The 22,316-nt window shown below is 51.1% G+C and overlaps 1 protein-coding gene across 1 annotated transcript in view; it reads right to left on the bottom strand.

Moving 5' to 3' along the window:
- Nucleotides 1-16,002: 16,002 nt before the first annotated feature.
- C2CD3 (C2 domain containing 3 centriole elongation regulator) overlaps nt 16,003-22,316 on the bottom strand; it is a 53,355-nt gene continuing 47,041 nt past the window's right edge. The window contains 2 exon segments of the mRNA XM_044275831.1: nt 16,003-16,777; nt 22,047-22,149. The gene's annotated coding sequence lies outside the window, so the exon portion shown is untranslated.

Here is a 22,316-nt window from a genome sequence, read left to right as displayed (position 1 = left end):
TAGGAAGGAGCGGGCGCTCGTCTGCGATCAGCCTGGAGTTTCTGGCGCTGCGCAGAGACCTCAAGGGACCTCTGGATCTGTACCCAAGAAGCACGTAGGACGGAAAGGTGATCCTCCACAGCCGGAATATCCTGGGGAGAGAATACCTCCGGTAACACGGCAGGTTGGAACCCATAATTGGCCATGAAGGGAGACGTCCCAGAGGAAGAGTTCACCGCCGTGTTCCTGGCAAACTCAGCCCAAGGCAGGAGGTCAACCCAATTGTCTTGGTGATCGGAGACATAGCAACGAAGGAATTGCTCCAAGGCCTGATTGGATCGTTCTGCGGCCCCATTGGACTGAGGGTGGTAGGCCGAGGAGAAAGAGAGATGAATCCCCAACTGGGAGCAAAAGGCGCGCCAGAACCTGGACACAAACTGACTCCCCCGATCCGACACAATCTCCTTGGGCAAACCGTGCAACCGGAAGACCTCCCTGGCAAAAATCGAGGCCAACTCTTGTGCAGAGGGTAACTTCTTGAGAGGAACACAGTGGCACATTTTGGAAAACCGATCCACAATCATGAGAATGACCGTATGGCCTCGGGATGCAGGGAGGTCCACAATGAAATCCATCCCCAGGTGTGACCATGGACGCTCCCCGGTGGCTATGGGTTGCAAAAGGCCCAACGGAAGGTGCCGAGGGGACTTACTCTGGGCACAAACGGAGCATGCCGCTACATATGCGGCGATGTCGGAACGTAGAGAAGGCCACCAGAACAGACGTGAAACCGCCCAGGACAGCTGATTCTTTCCAGGGTGCCCCGCGGCCTTGGAGTTATGGTAGGTTCGCAACAACCGAGTGCGCAACTCCTCAGGCACAAAACATCTGCCGTTGGGTCTCCCAGAGGGAGCACCAGATTGAGCCGCCAAAATCTGCTCACCCAGAGGAGAAGTCAGGCTGGTGCGAATAGCGGCCAGGATCTGATTCGGGGGTATGACCGTAGTCGGAATCGACTCCTCCCCGGACAGCTCGGAGTACTGCCGTGATAAGGCATCCGCTCTGATGTTCTTGGAGCCGGGTAGGTAGGAGACCACGTAATTAAAACGTGACAAGAACAGAGCCCATCTGGCCTGACGTGGTGTCAATCTCTTGGCCTCAGAGAGGTAGGTCAGATTCTTGTGGTCCGTCAGGATGAGAACCGGAACCACCGAGCCCTCGAGCAAGTGCCTCCATTCTTTAAGGGCCTGCACGATGGCCAATAACTCCCTGTCACCAATCTGATAGTTGCACTCCGCGGAAGACAGTTTCCGGGAGTAAAACCCACAAGGAAGCAGAGGACCCTCTGGTGTTCTACGCTGAGACAGGAGGGCGCCTACTCCCGTCTCAGACGCGTCCACCTCGAGGACAAAAGGCAACCCAGGGTTGGGATGCGACAGAATCGGAGCCGACACAAAGGCGGACTTTAGAGCCTCAAAAGCTCGGATGGCCTCGAGCGGCCAGACCTGAGGATTACTGCCCTTCCTGGTCAGATCCGTGAGAGGCTTGGCTAGCATGGAAAAGTCCCTGATGAACTTCCGATAATAATTGGCGAAGCCCAAAAAGCGCTGCAGGGCACGAAGCCCACTGGGCTGGGGCCACTGTAAGACAGCCGAAACCTTCTCAGGATCCATGGAGAACCCCTCAGCGGAAATGATGTAACCTAAGAAGGTTACCTGGGATCGGTGAAATTCGCATTTCTCAAGCTTACCGAACAGCTTGTTCTCTCGTAAGCGTTGCAACACTCGTCTGACATCCAGAATGTGGGCCTCCATGGATGCAGAATATACCAAGATGTCATCCAAATAGACCACCACACACTGCTGCAACAGGTCACGGAAAACATCGTTGATGAATTCCTGGAAGACTGCGGGCGCATTGCACAACCCAAAGGGCATAACCAAGGATTCATAATGACCGGTCCTGGTGTTAAACGCGGTCTTCCACTCATCGCCCGCCTTGATCCTTACCAGGTTATATGCCGCCCTCAGGTCGAGTTTGGTAAAGACCGTGGCCCCTTTGAGGCGATCGAACAGCTCGGAAATCAAGGGTATCGGGTAAGCGTTCTTGATCGTGATGCGATTGAGACCCCTGTAATCGATGCAAGGCCTCAACTCGCCGCCCTTCTTTTTCACAAAGAAAAATCCAGCCCCTGCCGGGGACGAGGATTTGCGAATGTGTCCGCGTGAAAGCGCCTCCCTCACGTACTCCTCCATGGCCTCATTCTCCGCTACCGACAGTGGATAGACTTTGCCACGAGGAGGAACGGCACCGGATTGTAACTCTATGGCACAATCGTATGGGCGGTGCGGAGGTAGGGCAACCGCGCGCACCTTATCGAATACATCCCGGTACTCTTCGTATTCAGGAGGCAACAGAGAGTCCGAGGAAGTACACAGCAACTTGACAGGCCCATGGATGCAACTAGCCCCACACTGCGGTGACCACGAGAGGATCTCGACCGATCTCCAATCGAAAGTCGGATTATGCTTCTGGAGCCAGGGGTACCCCAAGACCACCGAGTAGTGTGGAGACGAAATAACCTGGAGACAGACCGACTCTCTGTGAACGGCACCAATGGCTATCCCCACTGGAAGGGTCTCATGAGTCACGTGTGGCGGCAGAAGGGGTCTGCCGTCTATCGCCTCAAGAGCCAGTGGGGAACCTCGAGGCTGCAGAGGAATGGAATTGGCGGCAACGAACACTCTATCAATGAACAAACCACCAGCACCAGAGTCCACCAACGCCTGGGTCGTCACCGAGCCCCCGACCCAGGAGAGGACAACCGTGATCAGTGGTTTGTCAACACGGGAAACCGGGGACGAGGAGACTCCACCCAAGATCTGCCCCCGACAGGACCTCAGGTGCGAGCGTTCTCCCGGACGGTTCGGACATGCCAACCGAAAATGCCCACCGAGACCACAGTACATGCATCGGCCCTCGCGTCTCCGGAGTACCCTCTCCCCCTCAGACAGGCGAGCAAACCCCCGCTGCATGGGTTCACCCCCAGACAAGTCATCCCCAGGAGGCGTGGGAGGAGAGGGAGGCACGGGTGGGACAGCAAACGTAGGCGCCAATCTGTTAGGAGACCTCCGCAGGCTCTCCTTAAAGGAAGGTCTCTCCCTGAGTCTGGTGTCAATCAAAATCAGGAAAGAAATAAGAGACTCGAGCTCCACTGGTAGGTCCTTAGCTGCAACCTCATCCTTCAAGGCATCCGAGAGACCATGAGAGAAAGCAGCGACCAGAGCCTCATTATTCCAGCCCACCTCTGCTGCCAGGGTACGAAACTCAATGGCGTATTCAGCTACGGATCGTGAACCCTGTCTGATGGACATAAGGAGCTTCGCAGCAGAGGCAGCACGAGCCGGCACATCGAATACCTTCCGAAGAGAAGCAACAAAACCGGAAAACTCGGCAACCACCGGATTGTTGTTCTCCCATAAAGGGCTGGCCCAGGCCAAGGCCTTGTCCGAGAGCAGCGAGATCAAGAAGCCCACCCTTGATCTCTCAGTAGGAAAGGCATGTGGCAGCAACTCGAAGTAAATGCCCACCTGGTTAAGGAAACCTCGGCACTGAGTTGGCTCTCCCCCAAAGCGCTGTGGAAGGGGGGCAGAACCGGTCATACCCTGAAACACCACAGGCGCAGCAACAGGTGTCAGGGTAGACTCTGGCGCAACAACCGGAGCGGCAGTAGGAGCGGGCCCAGGAGCGACAACCGACCCATCGGCAACGGAAGCTAAATGAGCCGTGCGTTCAAGCAGGGTTTGCAACGCCACAGCGAACCGACCCAACAGGTGATCCTGCTGATCAAGTCTGGCAACCAGCGTAGGTAGCGAGGGTGGCCCTGTACCGTCAGAATTCATGGCTTGGTCCTAATGTCATGGAACCATGAACCAGACGTACAACAAGAGATAAGTGGAAAATAAGAAGGTTTTATTGAAGAGCAAGCCGTAAGCAAAGTCCGAACGGATGGCTAAACCGAAGCAGGGTCTTGCGGAGACAGAGGTCAGGAACCAGAAGGGTAGTCAGACGAAGCCAGGAACAGGAACCAACGGGGTAGTCAGACGAAGCCGGAATCAGGAACCAACGGGGTAGTCAGACGAAGCCGGAATCAGGAACCAACGGGGTAGTCAGACGAGGCCAGGATCAGGAACCAGAAGCAGCAGCAGTCTTGGAAGCATGTGAACACAGGAGGACCAAGCAAGGAACTGAAGCCACAGACCTCCTATATATATGAGCTAGGCATCCAGCTCCTCCCAGTGGGAAGGAGGAGCCGCAGGGTGGGAGGCTACAAGAAAACCCAGAAACCAAGATGGCCGCCAGCACATGTCAAACGAAGGAAACAGCAAGGAGGTAAGACCATGACAATTACCCCGATCACAGACGGAAGGGGTAAGAATCTTGTGCCTCCCTGCTTGTCTATATAAAGCACGACAGTCCTGTTGTCTGACTGGACTTTCACTGCTTTGCCCCGAATCTGAGGGGCGAAGTGAAGGAGGGCTAGCCGGATAGCACACATCTCGTGGAGATTTGAAGAAAGATGCCACTCCTGAGGAGACCAGGATCCCCGAACTGGGGACCCGTCTATATGAGCGCCCCAGCCTACTAGGGACGCGTCCATGGTCAATATGAGCCAAACTGGTTGGGTCATAGACTTCCCCTCTGGTAGATGGAACCACCATGTGAGGAAATGTTGGGACTGGTTGAATAGGGGGCACAGGGAATCTAGCCCCGAGGGGCTGCCGTTCCGTTTGTTCAAGACCTCCGACTGAAGGGGCCGGAGGTGCTATTAAGCTCAAGGGACTGCATCCGCAGCCGCTGACACGAGCCCCACCATCTTCATGAGGGTCCATATGGAGACTCGTCGTGATACATAAAGGAACCTTGCTAGGTCCTGAATCCGCATTCTTCTTTCTGGTGTCAACTGGAGGGACATCTCCAGAGAGTCGATTATGAATCCTAGATAATGGATAGAAGTCGAAGGGCTCACGTTCGACTTCTGCCAGTTGACAATCCAGCCTAGGTGGAGCAGAAAGAAAATTGCGACATGAAGAAGATGGGAAAGTAGAGGCCAGACGTTCAAGTAAGGGACAATGGTCAGACCTTGGAGTCTCAATGCTGCCACTACCGATACTATTACCTTGGTGAAGATCAGGGGGGCAGACGAGACTCCGAAGGGAAGGGCGGCAAACTGGAAATGTCTGCCTACTCCTAGTATCTGGACCGTGATCCTGAGAAATTTTCCGGAGGATGGGTGGATCGGGATATGGAGGTAAGCGTCTTTGAGGTCCAGAGTGGCCATCACCTCCCCAGAGCTGAGGAGGTGGCTGACTGACCTTATAGTTTCCATGCGGAATCTGGTCCTCCTTAAGAAACGATTGAGAAGTATCCAATCTATAATCGTCCGAAGATCTCCCGTCTTCTTGGGAACCAGGAATACTGGAGAATAAATCCCTAGACCCTTCTCCCCTGCCGGTACCTCCTCCAGGGTTCCCTTGGAAAGGTAGTCTTGAATATAGACCTCCAAGATTCTTTGCCTGGCCGGCAAAAAACTGCGTGTAGCAATGAGTCTTCCTGGGGGGAGAAAAACAAGGTCTATTAGATAGCCTATGGCTACAATATTTTGGACCCAAGGATGCGGGATTTCTTGGGCCCATAAGAGTCTGGATAAAAGACGCCCCCTTAGAGGGAGGTGGAGAAGGGGTACGGGAAAAACCAGAGGCGTAACGACAGGGATAGCAGGGCTTATCCAAGAGCCTCAGAGAGGCCCATAGTCAGGAGGGTTTTGCCTCCCTGGTGGGTTTACGGGAGCGTCTAGAAAATTTTCTAGGCGGCCCCCCCCAATCTCTACGTCCAACCTGCTGTCCTGGCCGGCCCCCGCGGGCTTGTCTACCCCTGCCTCGAAAGGACTGTTGGGGGAGACTCTTCCCCTTTTTATCTGAAAGACCCTCCATAATGGTGTCTAATTCAGATCCAAATAGACGGCCAGGTTCAAAGGGGAGCCCACAGAGGTTATACTTGGACGCATTATCTGCGTTCCAAGGTTTCAGCCACAGAGGTCTCCTAGCAGCAGATACTAAAGCCATTGTTTTGGCCGCCAACTTTAACTGAAGTTGGGCTGTGTCACATAGGAAATCCATGGCCAAATTGACGGACTTAAAGGCAGCGAGGATATCATCGCGAGAGACACTCTGGTCGACATCCGTCTGGATCTGATTTAACTTGGCTCTGAGGAAGGACGAGACCTCTGTGGCAGCAATGGAAGTCGAGGCGGAAGCGGCGGCCGCCGAGTAATCTCGTCTAAGGGTGCACTCTGCCCTCCTATCTAGAGGGTCCTGCAGGCTAGACCCATCGTCTGCAGGAACCAGAGTGCGCCTGGACAACTTGGCGATTGCCATGTCCACCTTAGGAATGGAACCCCACGATTCCACTAAGGGTTTAGCCATTGGGAACATTTGTTTGAATTTCCTGGTAAGGACTGGGCCTTTTTCCGGCTTTTTCCACTCTGTGCGCATCACAGAGAGAAGGGTCTCATCTGCCCTAAAGACCCGCTGGGTCCGGTAGGCGGGATCGGAAGACTCCCCTACGTCAACATCATGGTCCCCCGACCTGATGGACCTTAGAAGCTTCTGAGTCTTTTCCGGTGGAAAGAAGCCAGAAGTCGATTCTTCCTCCTCAGAAGAAGATGACCCCACAGAAAGGGGTGTAGGCCTATCGGTCACCTCCATAGGAGCTTGGGAGGGAACAGGTAGCCTCTCATTAAGGAGACGTACGACCCCTTGAATGGAGTCGTCAACATAGGTCTTGGCCCACTGGTACATGTCCTGCATCGAAGGCTCAGTAGCAGTAGTGGAACGACAGCTGTCACACCTGGAAAAAGGGCAGCTCTCATCAAGAGGCGTATTGCAGTCATAGCAAGCCAGGTGTTTCCTCTTGGTAGCTGCTTTCCGTAGCTGATCGGGCTCTCTGGGAGAGGCCATAGCTGAAAATAGAAAAGGAAAACAATTAAAGCATCCTAAAAAAGAAGAAATAAGGGAAAAAACCCTCCATTGATTTTTAGGAGCACGAACCAGAGGAGTCAGTAATAAGCTGAAAAGAAAAAAAACACCGTCTGAATAGCAATATCACACAAAGGCAGGAGACTCTGGAGCTAGCTTGTAAAAGCAGCGCAGCCAGAGACCGACTGAATGGAATCAGGGAGCTTAAATAGCATAGCTCCGCCCAGGGGAGTGGTCTTTGTTAAAATAATCCTCCCCCTAATGATACTGCCATTCAACTGTTACATTCCTTGAAAAAGAAGGTTAAATGAATAAGTGGTGATCCCCACACACACATCCATCCCCCCTAGAGAAAAGAGAACCGGCCGGTAACCTTGGTCAGGGACCGAACGGCCGGCCGAGAGACCGGAAGTGACGCCGCGGCTAGGCCCGCGTCACTTCCGGTGATGGCGGCGCCCATACCAGCCATGCAGCGGAGCGCCGCTGACTCACAGGGGGGGAGACCGAGGCAAGTAAGACTAATCCACTTGCAAATGAGGCGCAAATATAAGCGCACTAACATACGAAAAAAGGGGGACACTCTCGTGGCTCTAAAGAGTCAAGAAAAACGTCCCCAACTCTCAAAGAGGAGAGAGGAAACTCGCCAGTCCACCTGTCCAAAGGACAGAAAAAAACACGGTGGGCTGGGGGATGAACCCCTCCCTTTAAGGGAGCTGGAGTTCTTTTATTGGTTTATTCTTTGGGCTCATTAAAAATTCCGCCGGTCCTACCAGTCCACGGGGGGCAGTTAACCCCATCTGTGCTGCTGGTAGGACGTAAGGGAATGTAAAGCTGGAATCTGACTGGTTGCAACTTCACCTTCATAACAACCAATCAAGTCATGGCTTTAATTTTTTAAAGGGCCTCTTAGAAATGAGAGCTGAAATCTTATTGGCTGCCTCCTCACCTTCATAGCAACCAATCAAGTCATGGCTTTCATTTTCCAAAGGGCCTCTTAGAAATCAGAGCTGAAATCTTATTGGCTGCCTCCTCACCTCCATAGCAACCAATCAAGTCATGGCTTTCATTTTCCAAAGGGCCTCTTAGAAATGAGAGCTGGAATCTTATTGGCTGCCTGCTCACCTTTATAGCAACCAATCAAGTCATGGCTTTCATTTTCCAAAGGGCCTCTTAGAAATGAAAGCTGTAATCTTATTGGCTGCCTCCTCACCTTCATAGCAACCAATCAAGTCATGGCTTTCATTTTCCAAAGGGCCTCTTAGAAATGAGAGCTGAAATCTTATTGGCTGCCTCCTCACCTTCATAGCAACCAATCAAGTCATGGCTTTCATTTTTCAAAGGGCCTCTTAGAAATGAGAGCTGGAATCTTATTGGCTGCCTCCTCACCTTCATAGCAACCAATCAAGTCATGGCTTTCATTTTCCAAAGGGCCTCTTAGAAATGAGAGCTGGAATCTTATTGGCTGCCTCCTCACCTTCATAGCAACCAATCAAGTCATGGCTTTCATTTTCCAAAGGGCCTCTTAGAAATGAAAGCTGGAATCTTATTTGCTGCCTCCTCACCTTCATAGCAACCAATCAATTCTGGTAACTAGATAGGATTCTTTCGTGGCAGCACGTAACCATGACGATATGCTGCCAAATTGAGTTCCAGTTCACCCTCATGTACGTTATTTCTGTGACCCTTTAATGGGTGTGACCCTCGGCAGTGCCCGCATGTTATTATAATGCCAGCCTTTAGGCTGACATCTAAAACTGGGTGAAAGGTTATGACGAGGCTGGTCCCGGAGCAGGAGATTTTCCTGGCAGCGGACCCCGGAGCTCACACTCTCCATTCACCGGGGTCTTATTTATTTACCAGCCAATGCAGAAAATGTATTGGTAGGCAGAGCCAATTCAATCTGCAGGACTGGTGCACATGTGAGACATTTGGGGAGATTTTTTCAAAAGTGGTGTCCATAGCAACCAATCAGAATGACCCTTTCATTTTCCAAAAGAGCTGTGAAGAATGAAAGGTGGAATCTGATTGGCTGTTATGGGTAAGTTTTCCTTTGCACCACTTTTGATAAATCTCCCCATTGCGTTGGTAGGAATCAGCGTCATAAATGGACACGGGGCAGATTCAAAGTCCACCCTGAGGTCACACAGAAGAGGAGAGCAAGCACAGTCTGCACTGACGGCCCCGACACGTGGAGCGTCAGGTCCTTATGTACCCGGCCAGCGTTCCTGGAAGATCTATTACAGTATTATACCAAAGAAGAAACTGAGGGGGGCGCAATGCACTAGCCCACCGGGACGTCTAAAAATCGGATGTGTCTAAATCCCAGGCCAAGGGGATCTCTGCAGTCTCTTCACTTTGCCGCAGTCCATGGAGTCCACTGAAAGGGTTAATCCACCCGCTCTTTTGTTAAGGCCTCATGCATACGACCGTAGCAGGTCAGTGCCCATGTTGCGGCCTGCAAACAGCAGTCCGCAATATACAGGTACCAGCCGTTTGCGCACCATATTACGGATGCAGACCCATTGGGTCCGCAATCCGGAAGATACGGTGCAGTGTAGAATGGAGGCGCGGATCGGAAGCACTACGGAGCGCTGTCCGTGCATCCGTACTGCATGCACTACTTTTTTTGCAGTGTGGACTGTTGGATGGGTCTGCGTCTGAAGGCAGCGGGCACATGGTCGGTGCCTGTGCATTGTAGACTGCAATTTGCGGTCCGCAGCACGGGCACGGTCGTGTGCATGAGCCCTGATTCAAATTTTTGTTACTTTGTCTCCAGTTGTTTATGTGACTTTTTCTCTTGTTTTATGACCCAGAACCAGGAGGCGATAGGCTTTTCCATATTTTAACCCTTTTGCACGCTGTGCTGTCCGTGTAGCTGGCAGAACCTGTCCTGCTGAGATGGGCTGACCCCCTGCTGCAGTGGTCATGATCAGAGGTAACTACGATCCTGGCAGTTTAACCACAGCCCAAGGTCCCTTTCACACGAGTTTTCCGCGCGATTGCAATGCGTGACGGGAACGCGTAGCACGCGCACTGAATCCTGACCCATTCATTTCTATGGGTCTGTGCATTTTTTTCACGCATCAGTTCTGCGTTGCGTAAAAAACGCAGCATGTTCTATATTCTGGCCCCATAGAAGTGAATGGGGCTTCAGTGAAAAACGTATTGTTAGGCTATATGCACACGACCGTTGTGTGTTTTGCGGTCTGCAAATTGCGGTTCCGCAAAACACGAAATGGCATCCGTGTGCATTCCGCAATTTGCGGAACGGCACGGACAGCCATTAATATAACTGCCTATTCTTGTCCGCAAAACAGACAAGAATAGGACAGGTTATATTTTTTTTGCGGACCACGGAATGGAGCACAGAGTGCTGTCCGCATCTTTTGCGGCCCCATTGAAGTGATAATGGCCGTGGGGCAGCCGCATGCGGATCACATCCGACAGTCCGCGCCGCAAAAAAGTAGTGCATGCACTACTTTTTTGCGGAAGCACAGCCAAAAACACCACGGAAGCACTCCGTAGTGCTTCCGTGGGGTTCCGATCCGTGCCTCCGTTCTGCATCTCTGTGATTGCGGACCCATTTAAGTGAATGGGTCAGCGATCTGTGATGTGGAATGCACGCGGCCGGTGCCCGTGTATTGCGGACCCACTGTATGCGGGTCGCAATACGGCCACGGGGGGCACACAGTCGTGTGCATAAGGCCTAACTCGGATGCGATGCGTTTTTCACTGATGGTTGCTAGGAGATGTTGCTTGTAAACCTTCAGTTTTTTATCACGCGCATGAAAATTGCATCAAAACGCATTGCACCCGCGCGGAAAAAACTGAACAACTGAACGCAATCGCAGACAAAACTAACTATATTTGCTTGCAAAATGGTGCGAATTTCACTGAACGCACCGTGAACGCATCCGGACCTAATCCGTATCAGTTCATGTGAAAGAGGCCTAATAGGGTGACAAGGGTCATAATACACTGCAAAAAGATGTAAAATAAAAAGTGATACATAATTGCTATCACCGTATCCCTACGTACTGTAAGGGCTCATATGCACACGACACGTGTTTTGGTCCTCATCCGATCCGCATTTTTCGCGTGCTCGCCGCATCCATGTCCGTTCCGCAGCACCACAATTTTTTTTAAAAACAGAACATGTCCTATTCCTGTCCGTTTTATAGACAAGGATAGGATTGTTCTGTAGATGGCAGGACGTTTCTTTTCCCAAAAGCTTACATTATTTATTCCACATGGTAAACGCTGTGGAAAACTCCAGAATTTGTTTTACGGTAACCTCACCTCCCAAAAATGGCTAAAAAGAGAGAAAAAAAAAGCCATATGCACCCCAGAATATGGTGACACAAAAAAAAACAATGGGGGTCATCTACTAAATTTTTTACGCCAGTTTAGATGTAAAAAAAAAAAAGAAAAAAAGTCACAAGACCCCATTTTGCTAAATGCACATGCGACAATATTTTGACCTATGGGCGTTTTTACACTGTCCTTGCTACTTGGGAGTGGCGGGGGCGTGACGGGGAACGGGAGGTTGGCCCCAACAGATTTAGGCCTCATGCACACGACCGTTCTGTTTTTTGCGGTCTGCAAAAAACGGAAGCCGTCCGTGTGCCTTCCGCAATTTGCGGGACGGAACGGGCGGCCCATTGTAGAAATACCTATTCTTGTCCGCAAAACGGACAAGAATAGGACAGGTTATTTTATTTATTTTTTGCGGGGCCACGGAACGGAGCAACGGATGCGGACAGCACACGGAGTGCTGTCCGCATCTTTTGCGGCCCCATTGAACTGAATGGTTCCGTACCCGAGCCGCAAAAAATGGAACTCGGATGCGGACCCGAACAACGGTCGTGTGCATGAGGCCTTACTAACATTTCCAGCATTTCTATACAGGGGCTGGAATAGTTTTGACACCAGGCACACGGACTGCTGACAGTGCACCTAATTTATGACGAGGAGCATCCTTCAGCAGCGCAGGGGGGCAAAGAGAGACCATTGTAAAATGCAGCGTTTTTTTGTAAATGGCCCCCAATGATTTTTGTGAAAAACAGCGCTTTAGGCTCCATTCACACGTCTGTGGTGTTGCGGGTCCGCAACACACCAGCCCGGCACCCCCATCGAAATGCCTATTCTTGTCCGCAAGCTGCGGACAAGAATAGGACATGTTCTATCTTTTGCGGAGCTGCGGACCCGAAGATCGGGGCCGCGCTCCGCAATTGCGGATGCAGACAGCACACTGTGTGCTGTCCGCATCCATTCCGTCCCCATAGAGAATGAATGGGTCCGCACTCGTTCCGCAAAATTGCGAAATGGATGCGGACACATTCTGCGGACGTGTGAATGGAGCCTAAATCGTACTGAACCAGAAAATAAAATGATCAGGTTATTGCGCCGCAATAGTTGCAAGGGTTTTCCGAGATAGTTTTTTACTGATGACCTCTCCTCTGGACAGGTCATCATTATCTGATCGGGGGAGGCCTGACTCCCGGACCCCCGCCCATCAGTTGTTGAGAAGTCACCAGCGCCCCTGTAAGCGCCACGGCCTTCTCGCAGCTCACTCGGCACAGCGCCAAACATAGTACAGCGCTGTACTTGATATCGCACTCAGTCCCGTAGATATCGCACTCAGATCAATGAACGCAACGTCAGTGGTCTAGGAAAAGCAGCGAGAGGGATGCGGTGCTCACACCGCCGATGCCTTTTCTCAAACAGCTGATCGGCGGGGGTCCCGGGTGCTGGATGACCTATCCTCGGAAAACCCCTTTAGACAGTAAAAAAATAAAAATAAAACCCTTCCCATGTGATCATTTGCTGTGGCGATCCAGATTTAAAGTGACAAGGATAAGACTTAGCGGTAACGTATTTTGGGCTCCTGGTCTTCCAGAGGGATCTACCCTGACAAGCGAGTTTTTTTTATAATCATTTGAAAATCCAGAATATCACATAATCGGTTGTTTTGTTTTTTTCTTGCGCTTTTTTTGTACCACGTTTCCTAAGTGTGGCGAAACTGCAGTGTTTTTAGGAGAATGGTGCGTGGAATACCGCAATGGAAATTACGCCGCAGAGCTCTGCATTATAGGAGAACTGAAATTTAGGGTCTTTTTACATTGGTCTTTTTTTGTGGCTTTTTTTTTGCACTTTCGCAAGTAAAGAACTGCGACAAAAACAGAAAAACAGCCTGAGGTACGGTAGAGTCTCCTCACTCCAGATGAGCGCTGACGGTCGAGCGGGGGACGACACACATGTTAGTTTCAGGAAATGTTATGGGGGGGCAGTGACTCAGCACATGCAATAATTTCTGTCAGCTGGTGGGCCCAGCCAATCACAAGCCTCATTATGGGAGGTGTGTGCCCTCCTCCTGACCAGGTGGTGTCTGCGGGGCCCCTGGGTGGCGGATCTGTAGCCGTAAATATCCCAGTAAGTAGAGGACGCATTACATACGACCACTGCCATGCTGGATTACCCATGGGGCAACAGTGGGTGATGCCAATGCTCTTAGGCACTTGCGGCAGAGGATTCCGGCAGTCAGTTCCGTCCCCGATACTGCCTGCTGAATCCGGCAATCCGGACGCAAACTGATGACATTTGTCAGACTGATCCGGATCTGACAAATGCATTGCAATATCGGATCAGTCTCTCCGCTGTCATCCGGAAAAACGGATCCGGTATAAATTCTTTTGCATTTTTAAAGGTCTGCAACATGCCGGATCCATTTTGCCGGAACACTTAATGCTGGATCCGGCACTAATACACTTCAATGTAAATGAATACCGGATCCGGCAAGTGGTTTTGGCCGGAGATAAAACTGCAGCATGCGGCGGTATTTTCTCCGTCCAAAAGACGTAAGAGGCACTGAACTGATGCTCTCCATTCAGAATGCATTAGGGTAAGGCTACATACACACGACCGAATGTGTTTTGCGGTCTGCAAACATCCATATGCCATCCGTTTTTTTTTTTTGCAGGTCCCTTGTAACAATGCCTAAAACAGACAAGAATAGGACATGTTCTATTTTTTTTTGCGGGGCTACGGAACGGACATACTGATGCGGACGGCACATGGTGTGCTGTCCACATTTTTTGCCGACCCATTGAAATCAATAGGTCCGCATCCTATCCACAAAAAAAAACGGAACAAACAACGTTCATGTGCATGTAGCCTAAAACTGATCAGTTTTTTTTTCCCGGTATTGAGCTCCTGTGACGGAACTCAATACCGGAAAACAAAAACGCTAGTGTAAAAGTACCCTTAGCCACCAAATGGTGGCTGCCGCCACTAGATGGAGCGTCCTCAAACTCCTGCCTCCCAGTAATGGTGACCACCACTGGTGGACAATGACCCGGTGGTGGGTGAGGCCGGGTATGATATTTAATCCACCTCCTCCATCTGGCTACAAGTTTGACTCCCAAATCTGAGGCCTTCCGGATTCTGAATACGATTTTCTGATGCTCATGGTAGGCGCTGCTTATCTTTGAAGGGGCAAAACTAGACTAGAGAAGGGATGGACTGGTCTGAAGGTAACAGCAGAGACCCCTCAGGCAGAATGGGGACTATAACTGTGCGTTCTGCATCATGAATAGAATGCTAGAGCTACAGTAAAGACTGACACCTCTATAGCTTGAGCAGGAGGAGAAAAATAGGGGGTTGGGAAGAAGGCAGGGGTATAATTTCAGGGAAACAGCGCCTATGGCTACAGGAATGGCGGCCATTAGAGATCCACACGCCTGTGGCTACGTGATTCACTCCAGACCTGACACTGAGGTCAGCGCTTTCCCATCATCTGAAGTACATTTATCCCTGCCTGTCGTGTCAGGATGTTCATGCTGCCATATTGTGGCAAGACACAGGCCGCACGCAGCATGGAGGGTGTATCACAGCTAATACCAGGGAGAAAGGGAGCTGTTGCCCATGGCAACCAGTTTGCTGTATTCATTTTCCAGAGAGCCTCTTGAGAAATGAGAGCTAGAATCTTATTGGCTGTCACTTCACCTTCATAGCCACCAATCAGGTTGCTGCTTTCATTTGCTGAACAGCTTCCGAGAAGGTAAAGCTGGAATCTGACTGGTTGCAACTTCACGGCATCAACCAATCAAGTCATGGCTTTAATTTTCCAAAGGGCCTCTGAGAAATGAGAGCTGGAATCTTATTGGCTGCCTCCTCACCTTCATAGCAACCAATCAGCTTGTTGTTTTCATTTCCCAAAGAGCTGCTGAGAAATGAGAGCTGGAATCCTATTGGCTGCCTCTTCATTTCCATAGCAACCAATCAATTCTGGTAACCATCTAGGATTCTTTCGTGACAGCGCGTAACCATGATGATATGCGGCCAAATTGAGGTCCAATTCGCCCTCGTGTGTGTTATTACTGTGCCCCTTGGCAGACCCGCATGTTATTACAAAACTGGGTAAAAGGTTGTGGCGAGGCTGGTCCTGGAGCAGGAGATTTTCCTGGCAGCGGACCTCAGAGCTCACACTCTCCATTCACCAGGTCTTATTTACTTACATGGGGCCCATCAGCTGCGAGGTCATGGCGTTCCGTAACGACGGAATTAAAGTGACAGTCCACCTTCACTTACATCTTACGGAATTGCACTTCCAGCGACTCCCTAATTATTATAGAGAGAAACTTGACCCCTGTTTCATCTCTCCTAATGGCCTGCCTGTGTGTCAGTGTTCACTGCAGTGCTGGCATTCTGTTCCTGAACCAGGGAGCTCAGGATGAACAGCAGGGACAGGCCCTACACGAAAAGGTCAGGGAAGGATACGAGGGGTGAATGTATAATATACAAAGTGATGGTCTTGTGCTGTGATCGGCACATGCAGCAGAGCTCAGTGAGCGCAATGTACACACAATGGCCACAGGGCGTTCCGGAGCCGGATTATTGGACCTTCCGTATTATTTGACCCCTCAGGACGCGGGCGATCACCGTTATATACAAAGTTTTATTCCAAACTTTATTGACAATGAATAAATTAGACATGATAAATCCATGCAGAAATAATTTATCTATAAAAGAAACGCCATAAATAGTTATAATACACAACTGTATATTATATATACACAATATCACACAGTGTACCGGAGGGGGCGCCGATGAGCGCGGGGCGGCATCACCGCCGCTACACAGCAGGCGAGGAGGAGGAGTAGTGCTCTTTCAGTCACATGATAAAGACTGTATTATACTCCAGAGCTGCATTCACTATCCTGAAGGCCTCAGAGCTGAAATCTCCAAATATTTCCTGCTTGTCCGGTATCTGCACAGAATTAGCTCTGAAGTGCATTGACAACCTCAGGCACAGTAGCCATCTAACCGTATCCCCCCCATGCATTACAGGAACTCAACTTAATTTCCAATAACAAGTAGCAGAATTATGAATGCAGCTCTGGAGTATAATACACCACTCCTGTTTACAGATTCAGGCCTCCAGTGATTGGGGAGGCGGTGTTTCACTTGAAGCATCTGTGCAATTTATGGACATGGGTTATCCTCACCCGCAAGGTCTACATCATATGTGCGTGGCTGCTGCAGAACTACAAGTGACAGCACACCCAACCCCTCTCGGATGTGGAGGGTCGGAGACCAGGCTGTAGATATCGCCCTCACTTTTTATTGGAAAACTGCGCTGCAAAAATCCTTGCGATGCGGTTGACCTCGGCCTCCGGTAGTTCACCACTTGACATCCTGGGGAGCTGCCGGGGGCGACGCCGGAAAGGGATCCCTCTAGAGACCGCGGTGTCATCTCCATCCTGGAAAAGAAAGGTCAGTGAGATCCTGATGACCGGAGCGGGTACAGACAGGAGACACAAACAGGGGCGGGGAGCGACCGCCAGACGCCACCCTGTGTTCTCCGTTACAGTACAGTCTACACTGCAGCCGCCTGAGGCTCTCATCTCCATGACAACTATTCTCCTACGCAGGTAAATGTGTCAGGCTCCGCCCACTTAAGATATCTACCCTTCCCTACACAGGCGCCCAAATATCAGTGTCATCGTCCTGTACCCCGTGTGTCAGTGTCAGGTACCCCGAGTGTCAGTGTCATTACCCTGTACCCCGAGTGTCAGTGTCATTACCCTGTACCCCGAGTGTCAGCGTCACTATCCTGTACCCCGAGTGTCAGCGTCACCATCCTGTACCCCGAGTGTCAGCGTCACCATCCTGCACCCCGAGTGTCAGCGTCACCATCCTGCACCCCGAGTGTCAGCGTCACCATCCTGCACCCCGAGTGTCAGCGTCACCATCCTGCACCCCGAGTGTCAGCGTCACCATCCTGCACCCCGAGTGTCAGCGTCACCATCCTGCACCCCGAGTGTCAGCGTCACCATCCTGCACCCCGAGTGTCAGCGTCACCATCCTGCACCCCGAGTGTCAGCGTCACCATCCTGCACCCCGAGTGTCAGCGTCATCATCCTGCACCCCGAGTGTCAGCGTCATCATCCTGCACCCCGAGTGTCAGCGTCATCATCCTGCACCCCGAGTGTCAGCGTCATCATCCTGCACCCCGAGTATCACTATCATCGTCCTGTACCCCAAGTGTCAGTGTCATTGTCCTGTACCCCAAGTGTCAGTGTCATTATCCTGCACCCCAAGTGTCAGCGTCATTATCCTGCACCCCAAGTGTCAGCGTCATTATCCTGCACCCCAAGTGTCAGTGTCATTATCCTGTGCTCCCAGTGTCTGCCGCAGACAGCAAGTTCCCACACAGGGCCGGGGGGGGGCGGTGGTGCGGGGGCCGGCAGCTGCGGTTCCTCCTATCAGCTCTCAAGGCCAAATTTGCAGCTAATTTCGGAAGCAGCTGATTTGGCTCTGGCGGCCGGACAGAACCGGCTGATGATCATCAGGCTCTGAACTCTGTACACAGTGTCCTCAGGGCCCCGTGATGTCATCGGTAAGACGCTGCACCCGCTGGATGACATAATACAGGACCTTTCTGGTCTGTTCCCCACCACGAGGAAGATTACAGCCCAGCTTCATGCAGACCCTGAATGGTGCATATATATATTCACATGAGTAGATATGGAAACATCCGCTCTTCGTCTTTCTCCCCAGGAAAGTGTCAGTCTTCACTGTCCTTCTGGCATTTTATTAATGAACCCGGAGGCTCTGGCTGAGCAGGTCCTCATCGATCTTGGATTGTTGAGTGAACAGAACTCCCTGGGGGTCTAGTGCTGAGTCTGTAGAGCGTTAACCCCTATACGGGCGCAGCCCTCCTTTTGTTTGCCATCTCCAAGTAAAACCGGTTGTTGGAAACAAAAAGATGGAGAAGAAAACATGTTTGTGACACTGCAGGAACATTCTCAGCTCCGTGACCTGCGGGGGACGACGCGCTCTTTCCATACCACAGACGTGTTTACTGCATTCCTGGCCTGGGAACCTGCCCGCTGCTGGAGCGGCCCTGGCACCTGCTGGGGGCGTCACTGACACCCCCCCCCCCCCCCTCCCCCGAGAGGTCGCACCTCGTATTCAGACCTATATTCCTAGCACCGACCGCGGCTCTGAGGTTTCATGTATTTGTCGTCTGCACGAATTATGGATACCGGCCGTGTGTATCCCGCAATATTCGCGGCCCCATTCTCACCTTAAAATCTCTGCTCGCTGTCAGTAAAAAAAAGAACACTCCCAGACCAAAACCCAGTCCTGACCACATAAATTCTCACAGCTGAGGGTCTGTTACAATTGTATCCAGTCCAGATAATGCTCAGTGATCAGCAGCACAGATCTCTCTCCCCTCTGCAGTTTGTTACAATGTATCAGTGCAGGTAAAATGTATGAGGGTGGACACTGTGTGACCGAGTTCCTGCTCATCGTGGCAGGGTTTGCTACAATGTATCAACCTGCCTCCAGGTTACTAGCATTAACCCACCCCATCTATAGGGAAGCCACCACAGGCGATGACGATGTGGATTATGAAGGACGACTCTTATACCCACATACTCTCCTCTGGAAACCATCAGTATTCCTGTACCAGCCAGTCGGAGAGAATGGCCGCACTGAGATGGTTGCGCTGGTGGAGACCCCTCAATGCCCGTCCCTCTGCTAGCTGACGGAAAAGATGGCGTGCGCCGATAATTGTTGGAAAAGTCAGTGCAAAATCTGAATTATTCCATTTTCTTTTAAATTCAATTGATTTTCCGATTTTGCTCTGGTCTTATAGGTCCAAGAAAAAAAAAAAAAAAAAGCGCAAAAAGAAAGACGACGGTGCCTTCTAGTGGCTGCCACGGAGAACTGCATATTTCTAGGGAAAACTTAAAGAGGACCTTTCATCAGAATTAAACTTCTAAAGTAACCATACAGGCATGTAGAGCGGCGCCCAGGGACCCCCCTGCACTTACTGGTATACCTGGGCGCCGCTCCGTTCTCCGGTTATAGCCTCCGGTATCTTTACAGTTAGGCTCCACCCAGGGGAACCTGCCGGCGGCTCATTCTCCCATGCTGTAGCGCTGGCCAATCACAGCGCTCAGCTTTAAAAGGGAACCTGTCACCAGGATTTTGGCCATAGAGCTGGGGACATGGGCTGCTAGGTGGCCGCTAGCACATCCGCAAGACCCAGTCCCCAGAGCTCTCTGCGCTTTTATTGTGTTAAAAAAACGTTTTGATCCATATGCAAATGAACCTCATATGTGTCCGGAGATGAGTCAAGCGGAAAGGAGCCCAGCACCGCCCCGCGTCCTCCGAATCTCCTCCTTGCTGGCTGACGTCACAGAGCTGGAGCGCCGAAATCTCGCGATGCGCATGCGTAGTTCGTTCCCTGTGGAATGAACATGATGCAGACACTGCGCACGCGCTAGCTCGCGCATCGCAAGATTTCGGCGCTCCAGCTCTGTGACGTCAGCCAGCAAGGAGGAGATTCGGAGGACGCAGGGCGGTGCCTCCGCGACGGCTAGGCTCGCCTGCCTCCGCGACGGCTAGGCTCGCCTGCCTCCGCGCTTTTTATTGAACATTATTCTACACGTATAAAACCTCCATTGCTCTTCTTATCTTTTAGGCCAGGCGGGTGCGGGTGAGCGCACATAAGATCGGCACGGAGTTCTGTGTGGATTTCTGTGCCTTTCTGCAGCATATCTGCACCATCCGCAATTCTAACACAGGTTTTTGTTGCAGGTTAGATGCAGTTTTGCCGCAGGTCTCAGACTTCCAGTGAAAAGAGTGAAGTCGGCAGATGAAATTTCAGACATGATTGACGTGCCGGAATATTTTAAAACTGTAACGCAAGAGTCCACAATGTGTAGATGAGACTTGTGTCATCTCTGGTACTGTAATATGCTGCAGCTTCTCCGCACGGAATAACTGCACATATTCTGCAATGTCTGCAGGTACATTTATGTCTACTACTCCAATCACATCCAGAGCTGCAATATTGTGTCTCTACTCCAGTCACATGCAAAGCTGCATCACTGTCTTCTACTCCAGTCACATCCACATCACCGTATCTTCTACTTCAATCACATGCAGAGCTGCATCATTGTGTCTACTACTCAGTCACATTCAGAGCTCCATCTGTGTCTTCTAGTCCAGTCACATCCAAAGCTGTAGCACTGTCTTTTACTCTAGTCACATCCAGAGAGGTAGCACTGTCTTTTACTCTAGTCACATCCAGAGAGGTAGCACTGTCTTTTACTCTAGTCACATCCAGAGAGGTAGCACTGTCTTCTAGTCCAGTCACATCCAAAGCTGTAGCACTGTCTTTTACTCTAGTCACATCCAGAGAGGTAGCACTGTCTTTTACTCTAGTCACATCCAGAGAGGTAGCACTGTCTTTTATTCTAGTCACATCCAGAGCTGCACTGCCGAGTCTTCTACTCTAGTCACATACAGAGCTGCATCTGCTCCTCTGTGGGGCATTATTGCACATGTAGATCAGTCACTATACAACGCTGCAGTCCACCAAAATTGTGAAAACTTCAGCCAAGTTGTTGGGGTGGGGCATCTAACGGCAGAGAGAATGCAGCTTTGGATATGACTAGAGACATGTTATGGAGATTCTGACTGTTGATATTACAGATGATGAATGTCCTAAGTGCAGAGGCCGGACCTCCAGACAGAGAGCAGAAAGGTGTGGAAGACGGGGGTAATATGCCCGTGCTTACTGGTAATGTGACTGGCACTGCTGGGAGGTACTTTGTGCTCCGGGGTACTGTTGGGGTGGTATTTTGTGTTGCAATATGGCAGGGATGGCCATCCTGAGGCTCTCCAGCTGTTGCAAAACTACAACTCCCAACATGCCCAGACTGCCTACAGCTATCAGTCTACAGCAGGGCATGGTGGGAGTTGTAGTTTTACAACAGCTGGAGAGCCACAGGTTGGCCATGCCTGCAATATGGTATTGGCACTGCCAAGGGTTATAATGTCTATAGGAAGGTGGTACCTGGTTGGCACTGCTGGGGGTTATAATGTGCGTAGGAAGCTGGTATCTGTATATTTGGGGCTATAATGTGTACAGGAAGGTGGTACCTGGTTGGCACTGCTGGGGTTATAATGTGCATAAGAAGGGGGTACCTGGTTGGCACTGCTGGGGTTATAATGTGCATAAGAAGGGGGTACCTGGTTGGCACTGCTGGGGCTATAATGTGCATAGGAAGGGGTTACCTGGTTGGCACTGCTGGGGCTATAATGTGCATAGGAAGGGGTTACCTGGTTGGCACTGCTGGGGCTATAATGTGTACAGGACTTCTGGGGTTATAATGTGCGTAGGAAGGTGGTACCTGGTTGGCACTGCTGGGGTTATAATGTGCATAGGAAGGGGGTACCTGGTTGGCACTGCTGGGGGTAATGCGGGCACCGATATACAGTAGGTGACGCTGGAGCAGAAGGTGAGACGCTCTGGATGTGAGGATACTATAACAGTGCAAATAACACAGACGCCACCTAGTGGTCACACATCACACTGCAGAAGAGTCAGTTCCATGGGGCATCATATGTCTATGTGGTCTCCATGCAGTGTAGTGATATGTCCCGGAGCATCTGCTTCAATAATGAGGATTTAAAAAAATAATTAGTGACAGATGAAATGACACGCACCTTCTGAGCGGAGGGGAGCGCGGGAGAAAGGCTCAAGAACCTCATGGAGGCCTCCAAGTGCTCCGGGGGAAGGAAGAAGTTTGGGAGAAGCACCGGATCCGAGCTGGAGCAGGAGAACGTTAAGGAGAAGATCAGTGCATGGCGATTGCAGCTACAGAAGTCACATGCCGGTGTAACAGAACATCCATCCGATCTCCGCGCCTGCGCAGTGTGGGGGTAAGGAGATCTGATGGCCATTTTTTCTGTTAAATATATATATATATTTATTTA

The sequence above is a fragment of the Bufo gargarizans genome, chromosome 1 (assembly GCF_014858855.1).
Source record: "Bufo gargarizans isolate SCDJY-AF-19 chromosome 1, ASM1485885v1, whole genome shotgun sequence".
Lineage (NCBI taxonomy): Eukaryota > Metazoa > Chordata > Amphibia > Anura > Bufonidae > Bufo > Bufo gargarizans.
The sequence above is the reverse complement of the archived record's forward strand: the minus strand, read 5'-3'. Positions and strand labels throughout refer to the sequence as shown.